This window comes from Xyrauchen texanus, chromosome 18 (assembly GCF_025860055.1).
Source record: "Xyrauchen texanus isolate HMW12.3.18 chromosome 18, RBS_HiC_50CHRs, whole genome shotgun sequence".
Taxonomy (NCBI): domain Eukaryota; kingdom Metazoa; phylum Chordata; class Actinopteri; order Cypriniformes; family Catostomidae; genus Xyrauchen; species Xyrauchen texanus.
In genome coordinates, this window is record NC_068293.1 from 44,774,039 (window position 1) to 44,781,703 (window position 7,665).

At 41.8% G+C, this 7,665-nt stretch overlaps 1 pseudogene; it reads right to left on the reverse strand.

Moving 5' to 3' along the window:
- Positions 1 to 4,113: 4,113 nt before the first annotated feature.
- LOC127658926 (ankyrin repeat domain-containing protein SOWAHC-like) lies at positions 4,114 to 7,302 on the reverse strand (annotated as a pseudogene).
- Positions 7,303 to 7,665: the final 363 nt, after the last annotated feature.

Sequence of the window (7,665 nt, forward strand, 5' to 3'; positions counted from 1 at the left end):
CAGGAAATAAAATGTTAATCTTCTGTGTTTTACAAGTAAATCTCTCAAAAGGTCCATTATTACTGCTCAGTGTCTACGGTGGCCATGCTCTGTTTTGACCAGATTTGTAATATCTGGGTCCTGCTGTATCATTCTGTTTTGGATCAAGTAAAGCAGTATAACGTGACTAGTGTAATGCAAAGGTGCACATGACACGTCACATGACCACAGCATGCCAGTGACTTTCACCTTTGCATTTGTGGCATTAATTGGATGCATAGCAAACTGAAACATTGTGCTTTTATCTTGCAATAAAGTGACAAATAATAAATGACTCTAAAGTTAACGTTTAATGCACCTAGTTGATTTCAGGTGTTTTTAAGCATCCTGATATTATATTCTAACCATAATGCTTTAAGTGTCAAAACAAGGAAAACAATATTTTCGACATGAAATATACCCTTTACGGTTTACAACCATTTACAGCTTTTGGCTAACCATTCGTAGTGCATGAAAGTATTAGCAAACTATAGATTTGGCAAGTCGTTTAGGACATCTACTTGGTGCATGATATGAGTAATTGTTTACAGACCGATTGTGTCACTTTTAATTGACTATAATCACAATTCCAGTGGGTCAGAAGTTTACTGTGTCTTTAAGCAGCTTGGAAAATTCCAGAACATTATGTCAAGCCTTTAGACAATTAGCCAATTAGCTTCTAATAGGAGGTGTACCAGTGGAAGTATTTTAAGGCCTTCAAATTCAGTGTCTCTTTGCTTGACATCATGGGGAAATCAAGACCTCAGAAAACTATTGTGGACCTCCACAAGTCTGGTTCATGCTTGGGAGCGATTTCCAAACACCTGAAGGTGTCACGTTCATCTGTACAAACAATAGTACACAAGTATAAACACCATGTGACCACACAGTCATCACACCGCTCAGGAAGGAGACGCATTCTGTCTCCTAGAGATGAACGTAGTTTGTGTGAAAAGTGCAAATCAATCCCAGAACAACAGCAAAGGACCTTGTGAAGATGCTGGAGGAAACAGGTGGACGAGTATCTAGATCCACAGCAAAACCAGTCCTATATGGACATCACCTGAAAGGCTCAGCAAGGAAGAAGCCGCTGCTCCAAAACCACCATAAAAAAGCCAGAATACAGTTTGCAAGTGCACATGGGGACAAAGATCTGACTTTAGGAGAAATGTCCTCTGGTCTGATGACACACATATTGAACTGTTTGGCCATAATGACCATCGGTATGTTTGGAGGGAAAAGGGTGAAGAACAGCATCCCAACCGTGAAGCATGGGGGTGCAGCATCATGTTGTGGGGGTGTTTGCTGCAGGAGGGACGGGTGCACTTCACTAAATAGATGATGACATCATGAGGAAGGAACATTATGTGGATATATTGAAGCAACATCTCAAGACATCAGACAGGAAGTTAAAGCTCGGTCACAAATGGGTCTTCCAAATGGACAATGACCCCAAACACACCTCCAGAGTTGTGGCAAAATGGCTTAAGGACAATAAAGTCAAGATATTGGAGTGACCATCACAAAGTCCTGACCTCAATCTGAGTCCAACAAACCAGTTTTAATATATTAGACTCAGTTACTCCAGTTCTGTCTGGAGGAATGGGACAAAATTCCAGCAACTTATTGTGAGAAGCTTGTGGAAGGATCCCCAAAACATTTGACCCAAGTTAAACTATTTAAAGGCAATGCTGTCAAATACTAACAGTGTATGTAAACATCTGACGTCAACTTCATAAACAGACAGACAGATGATAGATAGACAGTATATGCAGATATATACAGTATATAGGAGTGGTGGTGGTGTAGTGGTCTAAAGCACATAACTGGTAATCTGGTAATCAGGAGGTCGCTGGTTTGATCCCCACAGCCACCATCATTTGTGTCCTTGAGTAAGACACTTAACTCCAGGTTGCTCCGGGGGGATTGTCTCTGTAATAAGTGCTCTGTATAATACATTGGTACTCAGAAGGTTGCTGGTTCGATCCCCACAGTCACCACCATTGTGTCCTTGAGTAAGACACTTAACTCCAGGTTGCTCCGGGGGGATTGTCTCTGTAATAAGTGCTCTGTATAATACATTGGTACTCAGAAGGTTGCTGGTTCGATCCCCACAGTCACCACCATTGTGTCCTTGAGCAAGGCACTTAACTCCAGGTTGCTCCGGGGGGATTGTCCCTGTAATAAGTGCTCTGTATAATACATTGGTACTCAGAAGGTTGCTGGTTTGATCCCCACAGTCACCACCATTGTGTCCTTGAGTAAGACACTTAACTCCAGGTTGCTCCGGGGGGATTGTCCCTGTAATAAGTGCTCTGTATAATACATTGGTACTCAGAAGGTTGCTGGTTTGATCCCCACAGTCACCACCATTGTGTCCTTGAGTAAGACACTTAACTCCAGGTTGCTCCGGGGGGATTGTCCCTGTAATAAGTGCACTGTAAGTCACTTTGGATAAAAGCGTCTGCCAAATGCATACATGTAAATATATAGATAGGTACAGCAGATATATAAATAGATGATATATATATATATATATAGATAGATAGATAGATAGATAGAGACAGAGAGAGAGAGAGAGAGAGAGAGAGACCGCTGAGCCACCACTGGCCCTATAGTTATATAGTTATAACTGTAGATATACATTCTTCAGAAACGTCAGATCAAATTTGGTCTTATGAAAACAAACCAAAACTTTATTAATGCAAATGGAAAAAAATGTGCACATTTCCATTACACATACCTACAGTATTTTAGAGAAATGGTTATTATTACAATGGTCGAGTTTCATTATATGCAAAGGCACTTAATACAATTAAAAATACATTCTGTATCTGGGATTAGTGTTATACAAGACCTCTAAAAACATAAACGCTTAAAGGGTAACTAAACACCTGCTCAGAGTCTGACTCCACCCACTAGAAATATTTGAAAATGCAGGAAAAGTGGGCAGACCCGGCGGGATAGAGGGACGAACCGAGTCTGAGGGCTGAGCAGGGGGGTGCACCTGAGACTGGTAGTGACGGATTAATTGACAGCTGCTGTCAGACTCTATGTTATTATTATTCCTCACACGGTCGCAGAGACGACATGTACATGAATCTGGCGTGGTGAGCTGGAACCTGCTTACGTCAGCTGTCACCGCTACGTCACGAGTACGCAAACAGCCAATAGGAAAATTTAACTGCAGTAGCCACCGTTCAACCTGAAGAGGGCAGCACTCAGACGTTTTTACACCATATATTGTAGAATTAAAACACTTTATACACAAATGTCAAAACATTTACTTGAATCAATGACCAGTACTAATAAAGCCCCATGCTTACAGATCATTAACTAAAAAAAGTTGGTTTAGGGTTTAGTTACCCTTTAAGAAATGTATATTCACGTTGATACACCGATGAACTAAAAGTGCTCTGAAATTAAACTTCATCTTAAACAGCAGCTTTAAATCATCTCTATAGTTTATAAATACTCAATAGTAAACAGCTTAATGTCATTTTATGTTCGGCAGAAAAATATCAGTATATGGAGGTGATACAAATGAGAAATCTTTTTAAAATTCCAGTTTTAACACGTTAGAATCATTTACAGCATTTTCTGAAAAATAGAAAATGATTTAATAACAATAAAAATATCATGTGGTGTAACAACGGAAGAGTGTGTTCGCTACTTAATCGTTCATTTAAAGAAGAAAACATGTCCATCATAGAAGAGGTTAATTATGAGATAATGAATCATTATGAGACAAAATGTCATAATTCAAAGTCATTGTTAGAATCAAAGTCTTCATTATGTAACAAGTTAACATTGTACAATAGAACATCATAATTATGTGATTAAAAGTCAATTATTATATTTAAAGTCAATTTTGAGTTAAAAATTCATAATTATGAGATTCAAATATTAAAGTATTTAATTCAATGTCATATTTATGACAAAAGTCTTTATTATGAAATAGTCACAATTTTAAGATAAATCATAATGATGAGATTAAAAGCCATAATTACAATATTTGAAATAATTATGAGATATGAATCTAATAAATTTGACTTTTAATCCCATGATTATGATTTACAAATAATTTAGATTTTGTTTCTCAATTATGATGTATTGTCTCAAACACAAAACATTGTTTAAATATTTACAAATTTCAATTTTAATAACTAAATTCCATCAAATTTAATTACATAATTTTAAATAAAATAAAATGTGAATTTCTCAAAATTATGACTTTAATTATAATAATTATGATACTACAAAAAATGGTTATTTTGTAGTGGAAACAGGTTTCCATTGGCTGAGTTACTGTAGCGGTTTTGCGTGAATTGCACTTTTAATATAATTTTTAAAAACGTAATCGATCACAACAAAAACATTTAATAAAAAATAGCATCATTGATAATTAAAAGCCGAACTAACCCTTAAAGGAATATTTCAGGTTCAATACAAGTTAAACTCAATCAACAGCATTTGTGGCTTAATATCGATTACCGCAAAAGTTACATTCGATTCGTCTCTCCTTTTCTATTTTTTTTTTCTTGTTATCCCCTTTTTTTCCCAATTTGGAACGCCCAATTCCCACTACTTAGTAGGTCCTCGTGGTGGCGCGGTTACTCACCTCAATCCGGGTGGCGGAGGACAAGTCTCAGTTGCCTCCTCTTCTGAGACCGTCAATCCGCGCATGTGATCACGTGGTGCGTTGCCATGGAGACCCACAGCATGTGGAGGCTCATGCAACTCACCACACGCCCCATTGAGAGAACCACTAATCACCACCACGGGGAGGTTACCCCATGTGACTCTACCCTCCCTAGCAACTGGGCCAATTTGGTTGCCATGGAGACCCACATGCTACTCTCCACGATCCACACACAACTCACCACACGCCCCATTGAGAGCGAGAACCACTAATCACCACCACGAGGAGGTTACCCCATGTGACTCTACCCTCCCTAGCAACCGGGCCAATTTGGTTGCCATGGAGACCCACATGCTACTCTCCACGATCCACACACAACTCACCACACGCCCCATTGAGAGCGAGAACCACTAATCACCACCACGAGGAGGTTACGCCATGTGACTCTCTACCCTCCCTGGCAACCGGGGCTGGACTGGTAATCTGGCATACTGGGCATTTTCCCGGTGGGCCGACGCACTTTGGGGCCGATCAGGAGCGGAATGGCCATCAGAAGAACCGAGCCGGACGGTGGTTTGGCAACGAAACCTGCTGAATGGGCTGCGATAAGCTAAAATGAGCCGTTGCGTTATGCCGAACGGATCACAAAGTCTATCCTCCCTAGCAACCGGGCCAATTTGGTTGCTATGGGGACCTGGCTGGAGTCACTCAGCACGCCCTGGATTCAAACTCACGACTCCAGGTGTGATTGTCAGCGTCAATACTCGATTATGCAATCAATATCAATATAATGTCACAAATGCTGTCGGTTGAGCTTAACTTGTTCTGCACCCGGAAAATGCCTTTAAATGCCAAACTGTCACTGTATGTCAGAATATTTCTCAGATAAACTCCAGAAGTTTCATCCGAAGAGGTTTGACACGGGTCTCGATTTGACGGGGCTCTTGAGTGAATCGTCACCTTCCTCATTCTCCCTAAACGAAGTGCTGTGGACAATCTGCGTCTTGAACCTGTTCCTCTGCAGTCTGATACGGCCGATGGATCGACTTCCGATACAGTGGCCTGGGCTTGACCTGCCCGTCACCTGCCACCTCCTCAGAGTGGTTTAATAAGCGCAGAGGGTTCAGATTGGACGGCAGGACTTTAGGAAGCCTCCATCGCCCAGCTTCAGGTGCATTCTCCGTATCCGAGCTCCCACAAGCCCCAATGATGTCTCTGATGTCCCCGTGGCGTTGGCTTGGAGGTACTGAGATGCTTTCTTCCCACTATAGTCCCTGATGTCCACATCAGCATCGTACGCTCCCACCAGAAGCTTCATGACTTCAATGTGGTTGTGCATGGCCGCCAGGTGCAGCGGGGTGTAGCCGGCGCTGGAGCGGGCGTTTATGTTGATGGCGACGTTGTGCTGTTTGGCGAAGCTCACCAGCATGGCGAAAAGCTCATGTTGGCCTTGCTTTGCTGCCCAGTGCAGACATGTGAAACCAGTGACAAAGTCCTTCTTGGAGATGAGAGCGGGTTCACACATGAGCAGCCGTTGGAGACTGTCCCATTCACCATCTGCTGTACACATCATCCATTCGTGCTCCAAAGGGTCTAATGTTACCAAGGCACAGTCCTCGTCCATCGAGGACATCATGAAGCCGCTGTTTCTGGAGGATATACGGTGGACCAGTGAGTGCCTCACCTGTGGAGAACTGCTCATCATGAGCTCCAGGAAGTTCTTGCGGCTGCCTTTTGGGGTGCTGCCATCTGTGCCATCACACGGTCCATCATGAGGCTCTTCCTCCGAGGAGGCAATCAAACTGCGCTGAGATCCTCTCGATGTTCTTCGTCGAATCACAACCGGGGTAGCTTTGATGGGTTCCAGTTCCTCTGCCCTAGATTCCAGTTTTCCAGTTGACTGGGCATTAGAGAGCTCCAGAACAATTGACTTGGTGCCATTTCCATTCTCTTGTGCCATTTCCCCCGTTATATTTGAGACATCTGAAAGACTGCAGTGAGAACTTGAAGAATCGTTCATCTCCATCAATGCAATGTCTGAAATGCATTCAGATGCAATGGTTTTGCCATCACGTACAGCATCCAATTTGGCATCCATTACCTTAGACTTCTGATTAATATGCTTTCCATTGATTTCCTCATTAATATTGCCATTTTCTTCGAATATTAAGGCATGCATTCCTCTGTTGATGCCTTCATCTCCATCATCATCATCATCTCGTGCTCGCATCTCCGGGCATCTGTACTTCTTCTTCAAGCACACCACTTTCTGTCCATTCTCTTGTTTCACATAGGCGATATTATCAACAAAACACTTAAATCTCTCTTTTAAGATCGTTCTCTCTGTATTTCCACCGCTCAGGAAGACTTTAAAATGCTCTATCAAGTCCTTGTTTTTCACACGCCCCCCATTTTCTATGAGAAAGTCCAGAACGGATTCTTGCGTGCACTCCGTCGCCATTATATAATATATTTAATAATTAAAAAAAATGCATAAATACATTAATTCGCATTGGATCCCGTCTGTCTCATTTAAGGCGATGACATGTATAACTCGTTCGGCTGAGCCCAGGTAAACACATTCTGTCCTGTCTTGTAAACACTATGTTGTGGACGAGATTTAATGAGTGCGCAATGTGTCAGATAGGGGTCGGTAGAGCTTTATAATGATGCTTGCATCCTAGCAACTCTTGTTAAGAGAACGGAATCACAATATTGAAACTGGAGTACACAGACGTTCATTTTGGCTCAAGCACTCTGGACGTTAACACTGACAGGCCGCTCCGTGTTGAGCCAAGATGGCGTCCTGTTGCATCATGTTTGCTGGGAGGGATGCGAGCTAGTTTGGAACATACCATTGCGCTAGAACAAAGGGGGGTTATGGCTCCAATGAATATTAAATGTTTATTTGAGTGAAAATGCCTATGACATCTAGCTTTTATTGACGCTAAAATACATATAGTCGTAAGAAAATTAGCATTAAAATATTCTACATTTAAAGTGGC